The 26,643-nt window shown below is 35.6% G+C and overlaps 1 pseudogene; it reads left to right on the top strand.

Annotated features, from left to right (window-relative positions):
• The first annotated feature begins 12,534 nt into the window (after window positions 1-12,534).
• On the top strand, window positions 12,535-12,630 carry LOC120636705 (annotated as a pseudogene).
• Window positions 12,631-26,643: the final 14,013 nt, after the last annotated feature.

Here is a 26,643-nt window from a genome sequence, read left to right as displayed (position 1 = left end):
TGGTGGTTCTGTTTTTCAAGAATTACTTAAGGTTTAAGTGAGTAAGTTTCTCTTATAAGCTTATGTTTTATATAAACTTATTGATAGACATTTCTAATAGTTTCCGTGATGTGCAAACAGACACACGGACATAATTTAATTATTAACCTTCCCCTGACAAATACCACAATAACATTCAATGTCCAGCTTTTATTTACCATGATGATATTCTATTGTTGGGTGTACATGGGTGTAGATAATGATCTTCACCCGCTCGAGAAGAGAATAGAAGAGAATGAATACGGAGAGAAATAAATGATTTAATATATTATAAGACTTAAATTAAAAATTTAATGATGTAAGTTTATTGTTTAAATAAAATAAAGCAAAATCTAGCCCGGCGAAGCGGGCTGGGTACGCTAGTAACATATAAAAAAGAAACCTAATTCTGAGACTCTAAAATAATTAAGGCTATAAAGGGTTGGTACCAAAGGTTTTGCAATTTACCCTGATCTGACCAGTTTATTATCTTCCCACCCGCATTAGTTGTTAAGACATTTAAAATTAAAATAATGTTACGAGTATATTAGTTACGAGTTTAGTAGTAAAATACCTATAAAATGTCTAATAGCTACCATATCTTAAGTTTATAAACACCTACTGTCGTACCTATTCTTCTTCTTCGTCTTCTTCTGATTGTTCTGTTCGATTGGTCCCTGGTGTCACGTCGACCGGTAACGGTACTCCCAGCAATATTGGTTGCCACCAGGAACAACAGCAGATTCTTTACCGAAAAGAATTAAGCCTCATCTGGTTGTACTCATATAATTTCCGCAAACGGTTGCTACGTTTCTGCATCACTACGGGGTAAAAACATATTAAATACAGCAGCGTCTCCGTAGCTTGTTAACAGTCTGCATAAATCTGAGGCCTGAAGCTTTAGGTTGAAAAAGATGTTGGAAAAGAGCAATCTGCTGAGTTTCTTGCCGGCTCTTCTCAGTGGAATCTGCCTTCCAAACCGTTAGTAGAGTCACTACAAATAGACTGACTTGACGTTTTAAAAGTGTTTATAAATTAGGCTTACTTGAATAAATGAATTTTGAACTTCGATTTTTTAGAATTCTTGAAAATGTGCCAAATTGCATCGTAAGAAAGCCTTAAGTTTTATTTTGCGTTTTCTGAAATTTTGTTCAGTCTATACACACTTTATTTCAAGTAAGCACTTAAAGCTTTAAGTCTTCTGCATTGTCATTCTCCTCGTGCAGTGCATATGCGAGTTAGAGACCTTGTGCAAGAGTTCATCCACCGTAAGTGTCGTAAGCAGGGCAAGACAACCTCGTGGTGTATATGCCCAGACATTCACTTGTGGTGAGCACTTCAATCGATATATTATTTAATTCGAATACATAAAGTATTGAAACACAGCATAACGCTGAGGTGGCATTGACAAAGATTTTGTCTTTGCTGTCCTCAAATTAATTATCACTTAACGTTGCCAAAACCAAATACATAGCCTTTTCTTTCAATAAATCAATGCAGCCTTATAACTTTATGCAGCCTTATTTAAGATAACTGCGCACTCTTGTGGGTCTGTTAATAACATTGCTTGCGGGTGTTGTATCCTGGATCATGTCATAAAGTATTTAGGAGTTAAAATAGATAGTACACTTTCTTGGATGCCACAAATAGAATCACTCGTTGGTCAAGTCAGAAAATTGATCTTCGTTTTTGGGAATCAGCGATCAATTCTTGATTACAAAACTGTAAAAATGGTGTACTTTTCTCTGGCCCAATCAATCTTATCTTACTGTATCACTTCGTGGGGTAATTGTAGCAAAACCTTACTGCTGAGACTAGAAAGAACACAGAAAGCTGTTCTAAAAGTTATGTTAGGTAAGCCGGTTAGGTTCCCATCGGTCGAACTAAACAATATTACTGAAGTACTTTCAGTCAGGAAAATATATATCCTTCTTGTCATTGTAAGGAAACACCGTGAATTTTTAATCCAAGTGTCTATACGGAAAAGAAAAGATCTGATCGCATCTGTCAGATTAAACCATGCCGCACTATGCTTGCTAAAAGACAATTTCACAATGCCAGCTGTACCCTTTATAACAAAATTTATTTTACATTAAATATATGTCCTTTAACTGTCCATAAAAGTAGAAGTGCTATTATACATTGGCTTAGGAATCTATCCTACAGTGATGTAGAAAAGATATTAAAATGATTCTTCCTACTTCAACAGATTTTTTAAAATAGGCCCAAACTATAGACATTCACATAACACACATGCATATACAAATACAAACACACACACACTCACACACAATTGCATACACACACACACACCCGCACTAAATAAGTCGCTGCATGTTTTTATTATTTTAATTGACTCTTATTCTCTTTTTTTTTATTGGCATTTACTGTGTTCTACTTTTGTCTTATTGGTGCTATACATTTATTGTTGGAGGTGGGCGTTAATTGTTGCGACACAGTTTATACTACTGCAACAGTTATCGTGGCACCATGTTTATTGTGTCAATTCTGTACCCTTACCAATATTCCGAATAAATGAATAAATGAAAAATGAATAAAATTAGTATTTCGTTGAATGCTCCTTAAATGTCGTGAATGCGATTTCTTTTTCCTTCAGCGACTTTTCAACATAGTCATCAAGGCTGACCAGAGACGTTTCTGTAGACCTGCCCTTGCGGCAGACATGCTGAGTAGCATGAGAAAAACGTCAAAAATTATGCCTTGAAGATATTAACTAGGTGCGGAGGTACCAGCTGAGCTTCCGGGGAGTAATACCTTCAGTTTCACATGCCTTGGTCGGGTTGAAAGAACTGATACCCCACAAATGCCCTCCTCGGGCTCCCTACTTTTGGACGGCCGGGAAAGCCTGCTATAGTACTCAAAATCGATAAGGCCAGACTGAAGAGCAAACAGTTAATGTACTTACTGTTACTTAAAACTAAAACTATGTAGTTTCCATACGCGCCCTCCGTCTAAGAAGAAGACCACAACAAACTTAACAGGATGTTTTTTTTTTTGTCATCACCATCTGACATTGTCTATTTAAGAAGCACCTGGTTAGAGCAATTGTCAATCTCCACATAGATTTTGAAACTACGCAGGAGATATTATAGTCAACGAGTGGGTGCACAAACGTAGATATCCTCTCTCTTCCCTCACTATCATAGCCCAATAGGACGCAAGCTCCGATATGACCGGAAAGAGATCGAGCGCAGGACTAACAGTTTAACGTGCTCTTCACGGCACCGGGATAAATTAACCCAGAATTTCAAAATTACAGGGTTATACTAAGATTTTTGATAGCAAAACCTATTACCATTAATTAAATCTATTTATATATTAGTAGTAATTATTATATATGAAAATGTGTGTTTTGCTGTCACATGTTAATATTTTCCATTTGTTTAGTATTACCGACTGGCCATAGTAGACTTAAAATTTAATATTTATATCGTAAGTAATCGCGAAAAATAATAGACCACTCAGCGACTAATATTATAGATACAGTACGATCAAGTAATTGTTGCTCGGTACTAATAACATGAAGGCTGTAAGTGACGTCACGTGCCCGGGTCAACGACCGAAAAAAAATGAGCTTGAAGCTGCTAGATTACCAGGACTTCATAAAAGAAAAGTGTTTGAAGTATTTTATAAATTACCACCTGTTTCCCGCCTTGTCGTCCCCTTTAAACTTTTAGTAAACTTTTAGAAACTTTGTTTCAACTTTCTACACAATATTTTTAGCGTGAAAAGAATGAATGCTGGCTACTTGATTATATCTGTGCAAGTATTCGCCGTTAGAAAGATGAGAACACCCGGAAACTATATGCCTGAGAGACTCCCCAGGACGATAACACGCTCGACATATGTCTAGAGTGCCATCTTTCATAATGTGTTTCCGGTAGTTTCTCGTCTTGATGACTTCGTCCATAATTGCACAGACTAAACCCTCGGTTTCCCCAAATAGGTCACCGAATTGTAACCAGGATACAGATGCGATTTGATCTACATCTGGTCCCGACAGGGCCTTGTAGAATCTGCCATGCAACTCCTTACTCTTCCATACCACCACACGATCTAAGTTGCTAAGTACTTTTGGCTTGCGCCAGTTCTCTTTGCCAAGGAATAGTGGAGTAAAACCCTTATCTACTGCAACGACATCCTTACACATACCCACATTCATTCTAAGAAATAGATCTCTAAGATTGCACACCTCACGATTATGAAGGTTCTTGGCATTCAGAAGACCACGTCCTCCACACTTGCATGGGATGTACAACCTCATTACAGAGGAACGTGGGTGATGCATACGGTAAGCCGTCAACAGTTTGCGAACTTTACAGTCCAGGGTGTCCAGTTCAGTTTGAGTCCACTTTAGAATGCCAAAAGTGTATATGAGTAAGGGCATGACCCAGCTATTAAAGGCACGTACCTTATTACCATCTGATAAAAGACTCTTTAGTACTTTTTTCAGGCGGCTAAAGAAGCGTTCCTGCACTACCTGTTTCATGTGCCCTACCTCAATACCAAGACTTGTGATAGCCCTTGTATTAAAAAAACCAAGCCTCAAATAGATCTCCCCTTTTTAAATAGCCACAATAAAATAAAAAAATACATTAGAATTAGTAAAATAATAAAAAAAACTCAAAAATTAGTAAAAAACCAGAAGAAAAGCAGTGAAAACCTGATACTAAGAAAAGAACGTTCAGTTTTGTTAAATAAGTTAAATACCTTTTCTCTTTCTTTTCAAAGTAGCAGGGAAAAATATGAGAGTGAAATCCAAACCTTAAATGATGTTATTCAACAGCTGGAAGACTCACTTAAAACTATGACTATTAAATATGAGCTGTCAAAAAAGCAGATTGATGAACAAATTCTGGCAGCTGATGAGTTGTTAGCTCTAGGTACCTACAATATGGCTCGTTTTGAGTCATTGGCAAATAAATGTCAATGTTCTCAAGATATACCTACGGCTAACCTAGACTTAAGTAGTAGTATTTTGTCCTCTAATAAGCTAGAGACCTGCCAAGAGCAGTGTGAAAGTATTATTCCTGTCACTACATCCTTAGATTATAATTTATCAAGTAAGCATAAAAAACACACTTTAGTAATTTCAGACAAGCTAGGTAAAGGTTTTGGTCCTATTATGAACTGTTACCTAGATCACTCAGTGACTAATAGATGTTCACCGGGGGCTAATTTAGACTATCTTATTGATAGTTTGAACATAGACAGTTTAGATGTAAATAAAAATGTTATATTTTTGTTAGGAGACAGCTTAAATGTAAAAAAGACACAAATTATAAGATGTGTAGAAAAATTGCTGGCTTTGCATGAAAAATCTAAATGTAGATTTGTTATGTGTGCCTTTCCGTACTGTGGCACACTTAGTTCTAAGCGAAATAAGCAAATTTATAATTTAAATTTATTAATTTATAACTTGACATGCCGTCATAGTGAGGCAGTTTTTTATTTTGATGTGAATAAATTTATTTCACCACTGTTATTGACTAGGGATACTTTTTATCTGTCAAAAAAATGTAAGCAACATATAGCCTCATTATTAGCTTACAATTTAAATGATACAGTTACAAGTGTTGTAACTAAGTCTATTGACAACTTTACAAATTGTACTTTAGGTACCAATATTTCTGATAATGACCCAAGTACTTGTTCAAGTACTAAGAAAATTTCTTATAATTATTTAAACTAGATAGCCAGACAACGGAGAAGCTCTCCAATATGAACATTGTACATCAAAATATACAGAGCTTAACCGGCAAAGAAATTGAAATAGAACTGTTTGTGGAAAAACTCAATATACACATTCTGTGTATTACTGAGCATTGGCTCACTGGTGCACATCCAGCAGTTATCTTAAGGAATTTCAAAATGTCAAGTGTGTTCTTCAGAAGGACTGCAATTCATGGTGGGTCCTTAATTTTTGTACACAATAATATAACTTGTAAGGAGCGAAAAGACATAGTTAGTCTTTCTGTTGAACGCACTGTAGAACTATCTTGTGTGGAGCTGGAGCGATTTATAATAGTGTGTGTATATCGTCCCCCCTCAGGTGATTTTAGCCTTTTTGAGGATGTAATGGAAGATGTGCTTAAGCGATTGTCTGTATCCACAAAAAAAGCAATAGTATGCGGGGATTTTAATGTTGATATTTTACTTAGTAATGCAACTACGACTAGGTTGCTAAACTTATTTAAATGTTTTAATTTAAATTATGCTTTTAGTGAACCTACTAGAATCACAGCAACCTCAGCATCGTGTTTAGATAATATTTTTCTCAACTGTGATATCTTAGGTAAATCGATAATAACCAACTTAAGATCAGATCATTGTGGCCAACAAATTACTGTTTTGAATAATATAAACAAAGATAAACATATCGTCAAGTGTAGGCCGATAACTAAGAGCAAATTGACGCGATTCAAAGGTGAAATATCATCCAAAATTCCTGCCCTTGTCTTTAAGAACGGTCATCCTGACAGCATTTATGGTACGCTCTTTAATATCATAGAAAATGAATTTAACAAAATATTCAATTTCAAACATATAGATTTCAATAAAAAAATAAAGTTTAGCGATTGGGCAACTATTGGCATATACAAAAGTAGAGATAATTTGTATGAGCTCTATAGTGAAAAACAATATAACCATACTCCAGCTTTCCTACAACACGTAAAAATGTACTCTAAAACGTTTAAGAACGTTTGCTTTCATGCTAAGTCGCTATACTTTAAGGATCAAATCATAAAATCGGATAACAAAGTACAAACAACCTGGAAAATTGTTAATAATGAAACTGGGAAAGCTAAATCTCGCAACGTAAACTTTGAATTAATTATTAATGATAATAAAGTTACCGCTGACAGTGAGGTTGCAAGTACCTTTGAAAACTTTTTTCAGAGTGTTCCTATTTTGTTGACTGATTCACTTAATTCTTCACCTACTGCAGCTCAGAGTTTATTGAGGAACAACGTTAATGAGTGCAACGTTTTATTTAATTTTAAACATATATCTGCATATGATATAATAAAGAATTTTAAGTTGTTGAAACAGAAAAAAACCGGTGATTTATGGGGTATGTCTGTAATGGTAATATCTAACATTATAGACGTTATTGCCCCTTACTTAGCCATACTTTTTAATGAATGTGTTGATAGAGGTACTTTTCCAAATTTAATGAAACATAGTAAACTTATACCTCTATTTAAATCTGGCAATAAAAACGACATTAACAATTACAGACCCATTTCAATCTTACCAGCTCTTAGTAAGGTCTTTGAAAAAATTATATTAAATCAACTTTTGAATCACTTCAATGTAAATAACTTACTACATCCGGAGCAGTACGGTTTTACTAAAGGTCGTAGCACCACGGATGCAGGCGCTAAACTTTTAAAACATGTGTACGATGCCTGGGAACGTTCGCAGAATGCCATTGGTGTTTTTTGTGATCTATCCAAAGCATTCGATTGTGTCGATCATAAAACCTTGCTTCTTAAACTAGCCCATTATGGTATCAAAAACGTTGCACTAAATTTGGTTGCCTCTTATCTCAGTGACAGAACCCAAAGGGTTTGCATAAAAGACATTAAGTCGCAGGGGTCGGCTACGTCAATGGGTGTCCCACAGGGTTCAATCTTGGGTCCCTTTCTATTTTTGGTGTATATAAATGATCTACCACACCATGTCAGTGAAACCTGTGACATTGTACTGTTTGCTGATGATACATCTCTAATTTTTAAAACTGATAGAGGTAGAGACAACTCTGACGATGTAAGCCGTGCTATGTCGCATGTGTCGCACTGGTTTACTGTCAATAATTTAATTTTAAATGCAAAAAAAACTAAGTGTGTGGAATTTATTTTACCAAATGTAAAGAAAGTTAATAAAAATATAATAATAAATGGAGAATCACTAAAAATGGAAGATTCCACAGTTTTTCTGGGCATGACCTTGGATTGTAAGCTTCAGTGGGGTACCCATATAGATACACTAGCAGGTAAACTAAGCTCGGCTGCCTACGCCGTCAGGAAAATTAGACAGATTACTGACGTAGAAACAGCAAGACTTGTTTACTTCGCGTACTTTCATAGTGTGATGTCTTACGGGATCTTATTATGGGGCAAAGCTGCTGATATTGAAACTATATTCATATTGCAGAAAAGAGCTGTACGGTCAATATATAAACTTAAATCACGTGAATCCCTCCGTGAAAAATTTAAAGAAATTGGTATACTTACGGTAGCCTCACAATACATTTATAACAATATAGTATTTGTAAGACAACATATTAGTCTTTATAAACAAAAAGTGGATATAAACAGTCGACTTACAAGAAATGGTCATAAATTAGTGACATCTGCATATCGTCTGCGAAAGGTGCAGAAGTCATTTGTGGGATTGAGTATACGCTTTTATAATATGATTCCTAAGGTAATTTTGGACCTACCAATCCATAAGTTTAAAGAATGTGTTAAAACACATTTATTACAGCGAGGTTATTATACAATTGATGAGTTTCTTAATGACAAGGTTGCTTGGAAGCACCCGGCTCCGCTTTCATCTCTCACAAGATAGAAAAATGAATGTTAAAATATAAAATGTAAATTTTTGATGTTGGAAAAGAGCAACTGCTGAGTTTCTTGCCGGCTTCTTCTCGGTAGAATCTGCCTTCCGAACCGGTGGTAGAGTCACTACACACGGACAGACTTGACGTTTCAAAAGTGCTTGTATTAGGCCTACTTGAAATAAATGAATTTTGAATTTTTTGAATTTTGAAGAGCTTCTGACATTCCAAGATAGGATAGGTCTCCCCTTCACGAAGTGATTTGAGAATAATAGTTTCTGAAAGAACTATATTCTCAGAGCTAACAACCCTACTTCGTTCTACATTGATTACCGCACACTTGTATACACCAAATTCCATCCCTATGGCATTGCTAAAGCTCTGAGTTATCTTTAACAATGCCATAAGGTCTGATCGTTTTGATGCATACAGCTTGAGGTCATCCATATACAGTAAGTGAGTTATGAGCACACCACCCCTGCGAAGGCGAAATCCTAGTCCTGAGTCCATCAGCAAGGTACTGAGAGGATTAAAGGCTAGGCAAAACCATAGAGGACATTTTATTATTATTACCTCATTTACCTACCTGATTTCAACAGCAATTTCATTTCCGCGCCAACTTTTCATCATTATAATATGTTATGAATAATAATACCGACAGTTTTTTGAGTCAAGTTTGGAGAAAACTTTCTCTTGAATCTGAGGGTCAAAAACATATTCCATTGGTAGAAGAGTCGTATTTGGACATTTTCGTGTTGTCGTCCATGGATACCGTGCGTTATCTCTGGTCACGTGGGTGGCAGCATTGGACTAGTGGCGCGCTCGGTGCGCGATTTAACGTGAAACGTACGACGGCTGTTGAAATGGCGGCAAAGCTGGACCTTTTTCCCATCAGTTGGCCCCATGCGAAAAAGTTGTAAGCGTATTGTGAAAAATATCAGTATCCTCGGTATTGTATTAAAGCTTATTAAATAAACGACTACCATTCGTATTGAGCCTGTACCGTCCTATTATTTTTAATGTTCATATATATCAATTGCATTCTATAAATATGTTTGATTCATATTGATGTACATTAATAAATAGTGTATGTTTTAGGAGGTCTTTTAATATCAGAAGTGGTCAAGAAACCACGACGCTCGATAATGCCGTGGAAAGAAAAAGGGCGGCATAAACGAACGCACAGAAGGTTATCCAGTTCAGATACGGTAATGTCTTCCTCATCTAGTAGCAATGGTAGTGAAGATTACCGTCGGAAAAAAAGTAAGCGACGCCGTCGCCGTTTTCCAAGAGTGAGTCAGAATATTTAATTATCGTCTGTTATGAGATCCTTTGTCGGATGATGTTGATATGTGGCTTAATGTGGTAGAGGCTAACGCGATTAGTTTTGGTTGGGCAGAAGAAAAGGTGCTCTCCCCTATATAATTATTTTTGATACAAAAACATAAGACTACGACAAGTATATTTTATTTTGGATATGGATTTAATTAACATATTATAGATTTAGCAACATGTAATAATATGAAGGCTGTAAGTGACGTCACGACCCCGGGTCAACGACCGAAAAAAAATTAGCTTAAAGCTGCTAGATTACTAGGACTTCATAAAAGAAAAGTGTTTGAAGTTTTTAATGAATTACCACCTGTTTCCCGCCTTGTCGTCCTCTTTAAACTTTTAGTAAACTTTTAGAAACTTTGTTTCAACTTTCTAAACAATATTTTTAGCTATGTGAAAAGAATGAATGCTGCATGTTTTAAAAATACCTATAATACTACGTCTTTATGTTTATTTAAATTCAAAATTTATTTATCTCAAACCAACAGACACTGTACCGAAGATTTTCAAAACGTCAGCCTATACGAGATAAGTGTGGCTGGCAAACAGCTTCAAAATGTTAGGGCGCCAGGTGATGATGGAATTAGCTGAACACCGAAAAGAAAAAATTCCTAAATACTGGTATCAGCGATTGTTCTACGCCTGTATTCACGAAATCACAATGCCAGAAGCATGGCACAGGAGCGTGGTGCTTCTATTTTAAAGAAAGGTGTCAAAATCTAGTTTGAAAATTACATCTACTTTTTTTTTTATTCAACTACTAGGTAGCCCTTGACTGGAATTTAACTTGGCCATAAGTGATGATGCCGTCTAAGATGTTAGCGGGCTAATCTGTTAGGTAGTATGGTGGTCATACCCCTAATCGGTTTCTACGCGAAATTGCACCAGAATACTTAATCGTTTAGCAGAACGTCGTGGTAACTTACCACGGACAAAGCAGACCAGAGAAAGTTCAGAATCATTCAATTCGTTATAATTTCCCAATTTTTTTTTCTCTCTTAATATTATATGTGATTCTTGGTGTACAATAAAGTATAGTTCCTTTTTTTCTTCATCATCAGCAGCCTAATAACGAGTTGGTTTTAGATCATAAGTTAATGCCATACGTAAGTAGCTACATGAGCAACCGTTATCTTTTTTCTCTACACAAGTAAATTTCCCCCTTTTTTAGTGTGATATTTGACATAGATATATTTTATATGTAGAACAAGTTTTTTTTTCCTCTTTTCCCAGCACGCACCTCTAACTTGTCTAAGTTATTTGCGTTTTAAGAAATTAAAATATCACTTGCTTCAATGGTGAAGGAATCAGCGTGAGGAAACCTACATGCCTGAGATTTCTCCATCATGCTATCAAAGGTATGTTGAGTCCACCAATCCGCACTCGGCCAGCACGGTGGACGTGCCTCCACCTCTTCTCAATGTGAGAGGAGACCCATGCCTTGTAGTAGGCGAGTAATGCATATGATGAAGATGATACTTCTTACGGCCTACGAATAAACCAATTTTTTTAAAATAGAATCCGTCACTTTGAGTCCAGTACTATAAAAAAACAGGTCGTTTCAGTATTTTTCGTAGATACTAATAATATGAACTTAGGGTTACGTCATGTGCCTGGGGTCAACGACCGAGCTGCAAAGCTTCGCGTTACCAGGACTTCATAGTAGAAAAGAGTTACAGGTATTTAATTTCTTACTACCTGTTTCCCACGTTTTCTTTCCCTCGTACTACTTTGAAAGAACTCGTACAAACTTTCTTCCACTTTTGTAACAATTTTGAATGGACTTTTATAATTTTTATTAGTGTTTTTACGTACACTTGGAGGAATTATTAATTTTATAGATTTAAAACATTTGAATGCAATACTCAAAGTTCTTTAATTAATTACAGCTATAACTGAATAAAGCCGAAAATTTAAACTCCGATTAACATAGTTTGTCACAAGAACTTTTTTATGATTTCTGTTTGTGTTAGTGTACCCTCATTATAAAAATATTACTTTGGTTCTGTTACATCGAGTTGTTTTGACTGCTTTGTAATTATTTTTACCTTATTTACCTACCTGACTTCAACAGCAATTTCATTTCCGCGGCTACTTTGCCATCATTATAATATGTTATGATTAATAATCTCGTAAACAGGTGCGGGGTCATTCCAGCACCTTAATAACCCAACGTGCATCAGTTCTTCGAGCTATGTGCCCTGCCCATTTCCACTTCAGTTTTGAGACTCGCTGAGCTATGTCGGTAACTCTATTCCTTCTACGGATCTCCTCATTTCTGATTTGATCACGTAGAGATAACCCTAGCATAGCTCCCTCCATCGCCCGCTGAGAAACTCTGTTTAGGCCCATAGTTAGCGATCACGTCCCAGATCCGTAATTCATCACTGGCAACACGCACTGTTCGAAGACATTATTCTTCAGGCACTGAGGGATTTTGGATGAGAAGATGTCACGAAGTTTTTCGAACGCTGCCACTCCAAGTTGGATTCGGCAGTTCACTTTTTTCTCGAAATTGGACCTACATAACTGGATCGTGTGTCATAGGTATTTGTCCTCGTCAACAATTTCGAGTGCCGAATATATACGATTATATTGCTTCTCGGCCTTTTGGCTAAGATCAAAGTGTAGTATCTTAAGTTTATATTACACAAATACTACAATTGCGCAATGAATAACTAAAACCTAATTTCACAATAGACTCAGGCAGAAGGTTTTTGAATTCTGATATATTTCCGCGTAAATTTTCTACGTTTATGGATCTATACGGGGGTAGAAACATATTAAATACAGCAGCTTAGCAGATATATATATATATACGTATAAAAATAATAGATTTAATTTCGTAGACTAGCGGTCCTATTTGGACCACTCAGCGACTTTATGGATAATTCAGGACGGTCAAGAAATTGTTGCTCAGTACTAATAATATGAAGGCTGTAAGTGACGTCACGTGCCCGGGCCAACGACCGGAAAAAAAATAGGCTTAAAGCTGCCAGATTACCAGGACTTCATAACAGAAAAGTGTTTGAAGTATTTTATGAATTACCACCTGTTTTTCCCCTTTCAACTTTTAGTAACCTACCAACTTTTGTTTCAACTTTCTACACAATATTTTTAGCTATGTGAAAATAATGAATGCTGCATGTTTTAAAAATACCTACGCTATTATGTCTTTATGTATATTTAAATTAAAAATATATTTATCTCAAGTTTGTTTACTTTCTTACTTATTATCGGACAGTGCTAGTTGAAAACACTGAAGACCGCAGTCTGGTAGTCCACAGTAAGCTTGTATGAACAGTTATACACCACAACCTAGAAAACTGTTGAGGGTTCTAATTGAAGAAGTAAATTCAAATTCATAATTTATGTTTAATTCATGTAGACCTTATCACAGGCACTTTGGACCTTATCACAGGCACTATCACAGCGTTCATACATTTAACATGTTACACTAATGTTAGTGATGGTGATAACTGCGTTCGTTAACTTAAAGTTATGTTTAAGTTAGTAAGTTAAGTTTTCAAATATGTATTGATTATGCACCGTCATAATTTTAGCTGCTTTAAATTTATCTCTTAAGAGAGTCTCTTGGGCACATTTTATATATTGCTCGAACAGATCAATACATAATACCCTACAGCCAAACCGACCCGTTACTTAAGCGAAGATATGAAAAAATGTCAGCCTATACGAGATAAGTGTGGCTCTCAAACAGCTTAAAAATGTTAAGTCGCCAGGTGATGATGGAATTAGCTGAGCTCCGAAACCATTCCGAAATACTGGTTTCAGCGATTGTTCAAAGCCTGCATTCACGAAAGTACAACGCAAAAAGTATGGAACAGGAGCGTGGTGGTTTGGTTTTTCAAGAAAGGTGACAAAATCATGGGTGAGAATTACATCTACTTTTTTTTCCACTACAAGGTAGCCCTTGACTGCAATCTCACCTGGTGGTAAGTGATGATGCAGTCTAGGTAGTAACGGGCCTACATGCTATGTTAATGACAGTTATGTTAAATATTACTCTATGCTACTTAATCGGTTTTGTACGCTACATCGTACTAGAACGCTGAATCGCTTTGTGGCACGTCGTCGTCCGCCGTGGCTATTTATCTAGCCAACTGGTAAATAGCCGAAGCCTCCCACCAGACCAGAGAAAGTTCTGAAATCATAAATTCCTAAATTACCCCAGCCGAAGATCGAACCTGGTTCTGGTTCTGAAGTGGGTTGGCCTCGGTAGTTCAGCTGCTACTACCCAAATTACCACTCTTCTCACAACTTTCAACCTTAAGTGCCTAGCCTTGCGATAAAAATATCTTCCCTCAATCACTGCACATAATGTGTGGATTAGTATGCCTAGGCACCGTTATATAGCCTATGACTCTTTAATGCTATTTCTGAAAAATTGTAGTTCTGAGAAAATATTATTCATAAGTCAGTAAGTTGAAAATGGTGATATCATTGAACATTGAACATACAACATTGAACTAGCCAAACCTTTTAAATCGGCTGCTACCATTAAAAGAGCTCAGTTATTGTTGCTTTATATACTAATGATATAAAGTGAAATATTAACACGTCACATGCCCGGGGCAACGATCGAGCCCCGAAGCTGTGAGATTACCAGGACTTCATATAAGAAAAGAGTTAAAAGTGTTTTATTACTTGCTACCAGGTTCCCCCATTTTCGTCCCCGTACAACTCTTAATAAGTTACTCGAAGAAACTTTCTTCTGCGTTACAGATTATTATATTAAAAATAATTAACACAATTTTAAATTTTATATTGTAACAACACTATTCTTCCTCCGATATTTAATGTGTAAAATACATATTGTTTTTTAGTGAATTATGGACTGAAATCTTTTTTTGGAATTTTGGAAAAAAGATAAATTTTATAGTCCAAGTTTAAAAAAAATAATTAAGAAATAGTAATATCTGTGTTAAGCGCATTCGAATAAATCACTCTAAGCCCTCATATAATGCAAAATTCACGCTAATCCGTGCGCTTAATATGAATGGGGAACAATTTACCTATATAGATAAACACATGTCCTGAAAGTTTATGAAAGTGAAAAAAGTGGGTTCGTAGGGTCTAGATTTTTATAATCTGGGTATTTTAAAAATCTAAGCTCTCGGGGACTACAGGACTAGATTTTACTGAGATTCATTCAGATTTTTATTGAAAATTCAACTTCAAAATTCATTTATTTTAATCAAGTAGGCCTTAATATAAGCACTTTTGAAGTTTTGAAACGTCAAGTCTGTCTGTTTGTACCATCGCGCCGGTTCGGAAGGCAGATTCTACCGATAAGAAGCCGGCAAGAAACACAGCAGTTGCTCTTTTCCAACATCGTTTCACAATTTAACAATCTTTTTCTATCTTGTGTGAGATGAAAGCGGAGCGGCTTTCTTCCAGGCAACCTTTTCATTAAGAAATTCATCAATAGTATAGTAACCTCGATGTATTAAATGTGTTTTTATACATTCTTTAAGCTTATGTAATGATAAATCTAATATTACTTTCGGTAGCATGTTATAAAAGCATATACTCAGCCCGATAAAGGTTTTCCGTACTTCCCTAAGACGATATGCTGATATCACTAATTTATGACCGTTCCTATTAAGTCGATAGTTTTTATCCACTTTTTTTATATAAATCAATGTTTTGTTTTACAAAGATTAAATTGTTATAAATATATTGAGAAGCTACAGTAAGTGTACCTATTTCTTAAAATTTTTCACGGAGAGATTCGCGTGATCAAAGTTTGTATATTTATCGGACAGCTCTTTTTTGTAATATAAACATAGTATTTATGTCAGCTGATTTGACCCATAGCAAGATCCCTATAAAAATACGCAAAATAGACAAGCCTAGCCGTTTCTACGTCTGTAAACTGTCTAATTTTTCTGATTGCATAGGCAGCTGAGCTAAGTTTACCCGCTATTAGTTTAGTTTGTATGATAATGCCATCTCTTTAAAATAACTTAAATACGTAGGTATAGGGACTTTGCATTGACCCCTTCAAAGGGCTAAAAATATCGTGTGAGAAAGCGGAAAAAAGTTTTTCCAACGGTAAAGTTAAGTTGTACGGGGACAAAAATGTGGGAAACAAGTGGTGAGCCATTAAAAAATTCTTTGCTACATGAAGTCCTGGTTACTTTGAACAGTTATTTTGAACAGCCTCGGACGTTGACCCGGGCAGGTTTATCTCTATTTTTTAGTATACTGGTCGCAGTGTTAGAAAATCAATAGATTCGATTATAGACAAGGTTCTATCACATCATAGAAAAAAACTGCCATGTGCGAGTTGTACACACTAACGGTTTCGTACCAAGATGTGATATGAAACACTTTAAAGTATTAATATTATTGTGATCGGGCAAAAATCATACAATAACTTACACGCTTTACTGTTTTATTCTTATAACTTTTTGCGTAAATAAAACAATCACATAATGTTAAAAATATTACGGTTCATGAAATACAGAGTACTGAGAGGCAGACGGAAAGATGAACAAATGGACAGTGGAGGCTTTCTAATAGGATCCTTTTGGTATCCCGTCTCGCTCAATATTGCCGTTATTTATGAAGAGATATTCTGTATTTGTTCGGCTGAACTTCAGGCCAACGCTCTGTACTTTCTCTTGCCATTTCCCAGTTTGCTCTGGAGCTCAGACGCTTTGCCTCCAAAAAAACATTTCTTCAGCAAACAGAATGCGTTAGGGGCACCCACTCTGGAGAATGCTGATTGCTGAAGAAATGTTCGTATGTATGTTTAGTGTAATCATTCTGTATGTTTGGTGTGAGAGCATCAATTCATAGAAGAAACAAGAGCAAAGAACAAATCCTAAAACCGATCACTGGTGCGATCCCACTTCTAGATTGAATTTGTCTGTAAAAAGCCAGCTTCTGACCGGAATTTCGTGGTCACTTTTATATTTATTCTACCGGTGTCACTATATCTGTAACAATGTCATGTTTGTGATTTATTGAGGAAGGCTGCAGGCGTCCCGTACTATAAACATTGAATAAACATTTGTTTCTAAATTCGCGTAAACTCTGTAACTACCAGTCAGATTATCAGCTAGATTTTTTTTTCGTATAACAAGATTCAAATTCATTTTCTTTAATAGTAAATTAAAAATCATAATATTATCATAGTGTCAGCATAGGTAATGAGGTTAATATGTCTAGTCAAATAGTTTGTGCGCTAAAAATTCCTTGGCTGAATAAAATTAATTTTCTAAGAGCCATTGCTTCAAAGCTGGTTTTAATCTTCTCGGTGGTAAAATCTGTATATTTTGTGGTAACCGGTTGAATATCTCAATTCGCATTGAATAGCAGCTTTTTAACTAAAAAGATCGCTATCTATTTAAAAATCTAATCTATTTGGAGGTAAAGTTAGCACCTCCAAACTTTTAAAAAGGGGCTTACATCAGTCCGTAAAATAAATAGATTAAAGTTTTACTTCTATTTAAGCATGGTGAGAAAGGAACTAATTTGATTGTACAAAAAAAATCACTTACAACAGTAATAAGCAAACATTACAAACAATATTTACTATGTATTTTGTTACAGGAAGAATGTTTTTATCTTAGTTTATTTCTTATATATAATAGTTTTATAAATATAACCTAAAATAAACTATTTAAAACTAAATAAAATCTAAAACGTCCTCTTAACCACCGCAGCGAGGCACAGTTCCTAAGATGCTGGCAGCATTGCCCCTTTGGATGGCCAAACTAATTCGTTGTCCAAGGTAACTGCCCGCTCTAGGATCACCGGAAGACTCGATAACCCTTTTCGATAATTCTTTGAAAAGGGCTCTTGCCTCCGGACCCCACGCTCCCAAAGTCTATACTCCAAAAGGCAAAAAAATTAAGCTACTATCCAGGTTTTCATATTTACGTCTCTTGGCCTGCTCGGCACTGGTAGCAGCCGCACCTACCATTGGCGAGTTGGCCTGGATGTGTGATGCAGCTAGGGTATCAACCTTTGCATCCCACAGAAGTGACCTTCCAAGCCTCCAAGGTATGAGCGTCATACCATCAGGTCTCTTGCTATCGCTTCGCGCCAAACCAATAGGTGTCTTTTATTAAGTGTAACAAATATATAATTGTAATATCATAGGTGGTCTAAGTGATCACCCTTTTTTTAACAAGCTTAGATGTGAAGGATAGATATTTCTGAAATCCGAGTTGTTTTTATGTACGAGTTCCAACGCGGAACTAATGCGGCAAAACGGCTTGTACAGGAGACTGCTAATGAACGCAACGAGCGTTTTTGGCCCAAGCGCTTTTGCAAATCGTAACTTCGTCTTCAAGAACGAACCTCGTGAAAGATCACCCACAAATGATTACTTAACCTGAGTTGGAGCCAAAGTGGTTTCCACAGCATATTAAACGAAACCTTATTTACAATATTGTCTCATTTGCATCAAATAAATATTATAAAAAAAAAAAAAGTCGATGCCTCATGATTTGAATGATCTGCCGAAAGAAATGCTTATTAAAACTCCTGCCTTATTGAATATGTACAGAGACGTAAAAATATTGAATAATTATAAATATTATAGGGCATAAGGTACGCCACTTGCTCGGGTCAACGACCGAGCCTCGAAGCTGCGAGATTACCATAATATAAGAAAGAAGTATTTAATAACACAGGTACCACCACTGTTTCCCGTATTTTCGACACCGTACAACTCTTCAAACAAGTTTCCCATTGAAACTTTCTTCAGCTTTTAGACACAATATGCTTAGTTCCTTGAAAGGGATTGCATGTTTTAAAATACACTTATAATATGCATACGTAATCGTCACAGTCATTTTTCATTAAATTTTATTTTTGTTTGCATGTACTTTATTATTTTTAATTGAATGTTTTTTTTTCAGTTAGTATTAGCAGTACTGATGACGATTGAAGTAACATATATTATGAGGTAATGAATGTTTTAGGAAAAGAACAAAAAAAACTACAAACTATAGCGTTGCGGCGCACAACCGCGCCATTACACCATTACTCTCCCTGCATTTTAAGAAACACTGAATAAAATCATTATTTTCGTCAATATAACTTGATAAATGATGGACTTGCATACATTATATATATACAGAGGCTATCGACTTGAAATTTAGTTGTATAAAAAACTAATATTGATATAGCTTATTTATCAAATTGATATAGCTTATTTATTATGTCTTGGACTTATCATTAAAAATATCAAAACGATTTGAATTCATAAATTACATCTTTTATACAATTAATAATAAAGCGGAAGCGGCTATAGCGCAATGGGTAAGAGCTCGACTTCACTTACGGTTTGCCGAGTTCGAATCCCAGCACGTACCTGTTACTTTTCTAAGCGTTTTAAGCAATTAAAATATCCCTTGCTTCAACGGTGAAGGGAAACATCGTGAGGAAACCTGCATGCCTGAGAGTTCTACATAATGTTTTCAAATGTGTGTCCACTAATCCGCATTGGGCCAGCGTCGTGAACTTGCCTTAACCCGTTCTCAATGTGAGTGGAGACACGTACCTTGTAGTTGGCCGGTAATGGATTGATATGAGGAAGATGATACTTTTTACGGTCTATGAATGAACCAATTTATATTAAATATGGAATGAAGATAGCTTTAGTATACTAACACAAATACTACATTGTATTCCTGAATTTAATGAAAATATTACATTTTATGCTTATTTTTTTAAAGTTCTCGCATTGTAGAATACGGTAATAAATAAATTACCGAATCCCAAGTTGAAATGGCAGATTAAGATTTCTTAAAATAGAATCCGTCACTGAGAGACCAGTATCATAAACAGGTCGTTTCAGTATTTATCGTAGATACTAATAATAAATAATAGATATTTATAATATGAACTTAGGGTCAATGACCGAGCTGCGAAGTCCGCGATACCCGGACTTCATATTAGAAAAGAGTTACAGGTATATAATTTCTTCTTACCTGTTTCCCGCGTTTTCGTCCTTGTTCAACTTTGAAAGAACTCGTACAAACATTCTTCCACTTTTCCAAACACCATTTTTAGCTTTTTGAATGGAATTCTTAAAGTTCTTCAAAATCCGATTAACATTGTTTTTGTCACACAAACTTTGTTTTGATTTCTGTTTGTGTTAGTGTACCCTCACTATAAAAAATATATACTTTGTTGCAGTTTTATCGAGTTATTTTGACTTCTTTTCAATTATTTTTACCTCATTGAAGTGACTTCAACAACAATTTCATTTCCGCGGCTAGTTTGCCATCATTATACTATGTTATGCTATTACTATTTGACTTGAATATGTCACAAGCCTGCTTAAATAATAAAGCCAGTTTTTTGAGTCAAGTTTGGAGAGAACTTTATTTTGAATGTAAGGGTCAAAAATTCATTCCATTGGTAGAAGAGTCGTATTTGGACATTGTCGGAAGTAAAAGATCATAAAAGTGATTTTTATCATTGTTTGACTTTATCCAAAAGGTATTACAACTTAATAATAACTAAAGTCAAAGTCAAAGTCAAATATTTCTTTATTCAAATAGGCACATAGATGGCACTATTGATGCGTACATTACATGTAAAATATGACATAGGAGTGAGTTGATGGCGATAAATAAATTTACAAAAGGTAATTACCACTTATCAAAAACAAATAAATATGACAAGTTAAATTGAACTTTTACTTACTCGACTTTGAAACTTGACACATACAAGAGTAAGTAAGATAGATAATTTTTTTAAACTTTAATATGTTTATTTATTTTTTTATTTATGTTAGCAGGCTACTGGGATTTGGTCAAAAAAAAATGTTAAATTTTAAAAAGGTATATAGTTTATTAGTCACTTACTCGTAGAGACTCGAAAATTTGAGTGTTTAATTTCCTCTACATCAAAAAATACTAACAACAAAAAAGTAAAGCGTGCAAGTTTTTGGTGTACAATAATATTATTACTTTACAGTGTTTCATATCATATCTTGATACGAAACCATTAGTGTGTATAACTCGCACATGACAGTATTTTTTCTATGATATGATAGAACCTTGTATATATTTGTGTAGATTTCATTGAATTTGGACCACTTTTTTTTATTTTATTTTTTTATACATTTAGTTTTCTTACATTATCTTATTTTATATGCTTATAATTAACAGTTTCGTAAGACACAATTTTTGAAAAAGAAAAGTACAGCCCTGCTTCTGCGATTTGATACATCGGCCAGGCTGATCTTCCTATACACATAGATAAACTAAAACTATAAAATTACACACTTGTAATAATTATTACTAAAAATTTATAATCTACTAAGTAGTGTTGAATCGCTTGAGGTCGCTCAGGATGGAGTTTACCATGTCGGTGTAAGATTGCAAGGCAGATCTTTTTCGCATCAGAGAGCGCAGCTCATAGGGGGTCACCCCAAGGTGCCCGCAAAGGAACTCTTGGTCCAGGCGGAGTCTTCCGAAGCGGGGACATTCCCGAAATAGATGGTCAAGGGTTTGGCTGGTGAAGTTGTGACAAGGGCACTTATCGTCAGTGGTTATGTGGAAGCGGTGTAGGTAGTGTTTGTTGTATGCGTGTCCAGTGAGAGCCTGCGTGAGCGTGAACTCGTTTTTGGCTTCGGCATCGGCCGCCTCGTTCCCTTCTATGCCCACGTGACTCCGGACCCAAGCAAATTGTACGGTTCCAGAGCTCGCATGCACTGTTCGATGGATGTCCGCGACCAGAGGGTGTGTATTGCTGCGATCCTGGATGGCTTTTATGGCGGAGCGGAAGTCTGTGTCTCTGTCTCTGGAGATATAAGTATGGGTGTCGCAGAGTGTGGCAGCCCATGAGCAAGCGCGCAGCAAGGCAAACAGCTCGGCCTGGAAAACCGAACAGCAATTGTGCAGCTTGTACTTCCTGTTGGCGACTATGCGTCCCCGGCAGTAGCTGACGAAGGCTGCCCCGACTGTGCCGTCTTCTTGCTTACTGCAATCCCTGAATATATGGTTTGCATGCGTTGGCAGCTCGGAATGGTACCACTCCACCTCATCTTGGCTCACCAGGAACTGCGCCGGGAACGTAAGACGTTTCGCAGGGTGAAGCATAAGGCGGGGAGGGGTAGGTCTTTCAAGGCTTATGTCATCTGGGAGATACTCTGTCAGGCCAGTCAATCCAGTGTTCTCGATGAGGCACACCTCTCGCACCTTGAGGCATAAAACACGGAGGTGGACACGGTTCGAAAGCTACTGAGAGCTCTTATAGCAAAGCCACGTTGCATGCTGAGGAATCTGCTTTTAACGCCTTTCTTACGAACAACATGCCCACACGCACATTACACTAAAAATTGAGATTTAGCCATTGTTGCTAGATACTAATAATAATAAGTCGCTACAACTGCCCGGGTCAACGTCCGAGCTTCGAGGCTTCGAGATCACCAGGACTTCATGTATCAAAGAAGTATTTAATTTCTCAACACCTGTTTCCCTCGTTTTTATGGCCGTACAACTTTTGTTACCGTAGATAAAAACTTTCTTCCGCTTTTAACACGATATTTTTAGCTCTTTTAAGAGCCAACGACCCTCCTTAAAGAGCTAAAAATAGCGTGCTGTTGCTGAAAACAGTTAAGAGTTCATATACATATTTAAAGTTATCTTAAAGAGATGAGATTATCATACAAATAAAACTGATAAAAATTTGAATAGATCTCAGTAGAATTATATCGTCCCCGAAAGCTTAGATTTTTAAAATACTCCGATTATAGAAATCTAGTTCCTAAACGAACCCTTTACTCTAGCGGTTCTAGCGGTTGGTTCCGGGCATTGGTGAATCATTCAGTACATGTGTTTATCTATATAGGTAAATAGTTCCCCTTTTTTATTACGCGCACGGATTAGCGTGATATTTCGTATAGTTATAATTTATATGGAGAAGAAAAACGCTGAGGGAAAAGTTTGAATTCCATTATCCATACTAAAAATATTATAAATATAAATGCGAAAGCAATTCTGTCTGTCTGTCTGTTTTTTTGTAACCTTTTCACGAGTAAACGGCTGAATAATGAAACTTGGCAAGAATCGCTTTTGTCTCAAAAAATAATCTTGAAGGACGTGAAATAGGAGATGAAAGTTTGCATGAAAGTCCTGATTTAAAGTAAACATCTGTTGATTTTTGTTATTTACAGCTGATAACCTATAACAGGTTATCAGCTGTAAAATCTACGAGTATATAAATTATTTTAGAAAATCTTCCCTTAAGGCTGGTCAAATATGGGATGAAAAGAATGGAGGAGAAGGTAACGTTAGGAAAATATTTTATTTAAAGGGGTTAAACAGGGGTTGTAAGTTAGAGATACCTAAATTCGCATTTGGGTTAATAATCCCTACTAATATTATAAATGTGAATGTAAGTTTGTTTGTTACGCTTTCATGCAAAAACTACTAAACCGATCATCACGAAACTTTGTACACGTATTCATGAAGGTGTAAGAAGTAATATCTTAGTCGGATGCTTAGCTATCCTAAATACATAAAGTGCTGCCACATTTATGAGGCACATGTCTTTCTAAAAACAAAAACATAAGCAGACGAAGTCGCTGGCAACAGCTAGTTTTAAATAAATAGGCTAATAAGACAGGGATAAGTACGTATAACAAACCAGAAATGTTAAATATGGAAAGTTTTCAATATAACCACTTGAATTTCGTCCTCTGGGTGAACAATAATATAAAAAAATACAGGATATCTTGTAAGCAAAAGATCATGGAAGTGATTGTTATAACAATTAACTGTTTAAAAAAGGTATTACAACCAATTAGTCTGCGTATGCTAAGTTGCCCTCATTGATAATTATAAACATTATTACTAAGACAAATTCCTTAAAAAAATCCGCATAATTTTTAGAAATGAATAATTATAGCCTGAATAATAACTCTTTAATTCTATTTCTGAAAAATTATATTCAGAGTGTTAAAAATGGTGATACCATTAAAACATTGAAACAGCTAAACCTTTGAATCGGCTGCTACCATTGAAAAGCTCAGCCCGCGACGTTTGCGGTTAATTTTGTTTTTTATTGTGGCATTCAATGTAGTTGTAGTTCTAAAAACAAATTAAAGTATTTAGAATCGCTAAGCCTTAAATGAGGGGTTTGCTGCTATCCGCTGAGGAGTTCTGTCCTCTATCTCCAACCACATTCATCAAATCTACACAAAGTTTCTAAAACTTTCAAAAATATGTGTACAAAGTTTCATGAGGATCGGTTAAGTCGTTTTTGCGTGAAAGCGTAACAAACAAACTTACATTGAAATTTATTATATTAGTAGGGATAATAGGGATAGGGATAGGGATAGAAATAGGGATAGGGATGATATAAAGGGAAATATCAATACGTCAAATGCCCGGGTCAACGACTGAGCCCAGAAGCTGGTGGAGATTACCAGGAATTCATATAAAAAAAGAGTTAAAAGTATTTTATTACTCGCGACCGTATAACTCTTAATAAGTTATTGGTACAAACTTTCTTCTGTGTTACAATACTTTAACTTTACAAATTATCTTAATATCTCCATCAATGTAAAGGTTTAAAATTCTACATTTAATTTTAGTTCGCTTACGTTTCTCTTTTAATTAAAACGTCTAAGGGAAGAAGATTTTTATAATCTCTGAAACATGTAATTACGTTTTTCAATGTAAATAAAAGTACCATAACCGATTTCATTAGTAATTACTTTCTGAATCTATCGATTTGAAATTTTGAATATTTTTAATAAAACTAGACAAAATTAAATGTTCTATTGAAATAAATTAAAAACTTTTTAGCAGCTATAAAAAAACCCTTGATGATAAAACTGTTTATTTAAATTAGAGTTTATACTACGATACTAATGCAACTCACTGTTGTTACCACCGGCGTTTAAATAAAATTTTTGAACACAAAAGCTGCTATTGCGACTTCACTATTATAGTTAGGTATTTCCCTTGAGGAATGTAGGTAATAATGAGTACTTCAATCATGTAGTACATCCTTTTCATGTATATTCCATAATTTTCGCACGAAATTAATTTTATAGGCAAAATATTGCTACTTTGTGTTATATATAATAATTGCAATTTTTTTGAGAATAAATTATACCCCATGTTACTTCGTGATAGTCCAGAACTTTTGGAGCCTATTGGGTACAATCAAACAAACCAAAAAATAAAACTTTCATCTTTATAATATAAGTATAGCAGTCAAGATAATCGGTTGAATTTCGAAGCACCACTAAGAGACTTATATTATAAAAAAAACACTGGTCGTTTCATTAATTGTTGCATTAAGTATATAAATAACAATATGAACTTGGGATTACGTCACGTGTCCGGGTCTACGAGCGAGCCGCGAAGCTGCGCGGTCACCAGGACTATATATAAGAAAAGAGTTAGATTTATTTAATTCTTTACTTCCTGTTTCCCGCATTTTCTTCCCTGTTTAACTTGAAATGATCCCGTACAAACTATTTTCTTCTTCTAAGACTATTTTTAGCTCTATGAAGGGAATCGATGCAGCATCTCCTAATACCTATAATATGTCTAAAGCGATAACAAATTATATACTTACTAGTTGTTTCCCCGCGACTTCATCTGCGTTTGTGTTTTAGTTTTTCGGAAGACATATAGCATTCCATTTAGGTGTAATTCTACGCACTTTATGTATTTAGGATAGCTTAGCCTTAAATGACGGGTTGGCTGCCGTCCACTGAGGAGTTGTGTCCTCTATCTCCAATCACATTCGTCAGATCTACACGAAATTTGGACTAAATTAAACAGACATTATAACCTCAAAGGTACAAAAGTAATTATTTAAATCGGTTATCATTTGTCGGCGTTATGGTGTAAAATCGTCAAACACGTTCGTCCGCTCTCCCAAAAGAACTGAGCTTAATTTCAGGACAAAAAGCATTCTATATATTTAACTCTTATACCTTCAGGAATACGTGTATAAAGTTTCATGATGATCGGTTTAGTAGTTTTTGCGTGAAAGCGTAACAAATAAACTTACTTTCACATTTATAATATTAGTAGGGATAGGGATAGGGATTAGTAGGGATAGGGAAGTAGGGAAGTAGGGATAGGGATATAGCATATAGGATATATTTACCTTTGTGTTAAATTATATTTCATTTCGGATTTGTTTTAATTTCTACAATTAATAATTGTAACTGAATTCCACGATGAACTCGCAGGCACTATTGACTTGATAGAAGATTGTTATTGTAAATTAAAACTATTCTTACCTATTACAATGGGGCAAATCTTTAAAGTCATCTTATAGGTCAAGTTTTATACTATTTCTAAGGTTTTAATTCATCATCACCATCACCTCAACAGATTGCAAACCGTCCACTGCTGGACATCGGTCTCTAGTAGAGAGCTCCAAAATCCATGGTGCTCCCAGCCACTCGTTTGATGTCGTCTTTCCACCTCATTTGCGGTCGACCTACGCTGCGTTTACCATTATAAAAAATATGATTGCAGACACTGTGTCTTTTTTTGGCCCCGTGCCCAAACGGTGAAGGGAAAAAAATTGACTTACGGTCCATTTTTTTCCCTTCACTCTTTCTATCAGTCTGTCTGTCAGTTGTCTTCTCATGAATTATTACAATTAATATTTTGAACAGAATATAAGTTGTTTTTTACATAAAGGCTCGCTGGTCTTCAATATTAGGATGATGC

This window comes from Pararge aegeria, chromosome Z (assembly GCF_905163445.1).
Source record: "Pararge aegeria chromosome Z, ilParAegt1.1, whole genome shotgun sequence".
NCBI lineage: Eukaryota > Metazoa > Arthropoda > Insecta > Lepidoptera > Nymphalidae > Pararge > Pararge aegeria.
The sequence above is the reverse complement of the archived record's forward strand: the minus strand, read 5'-3'. Positions and strand labels throughout refer to the sequence as shown.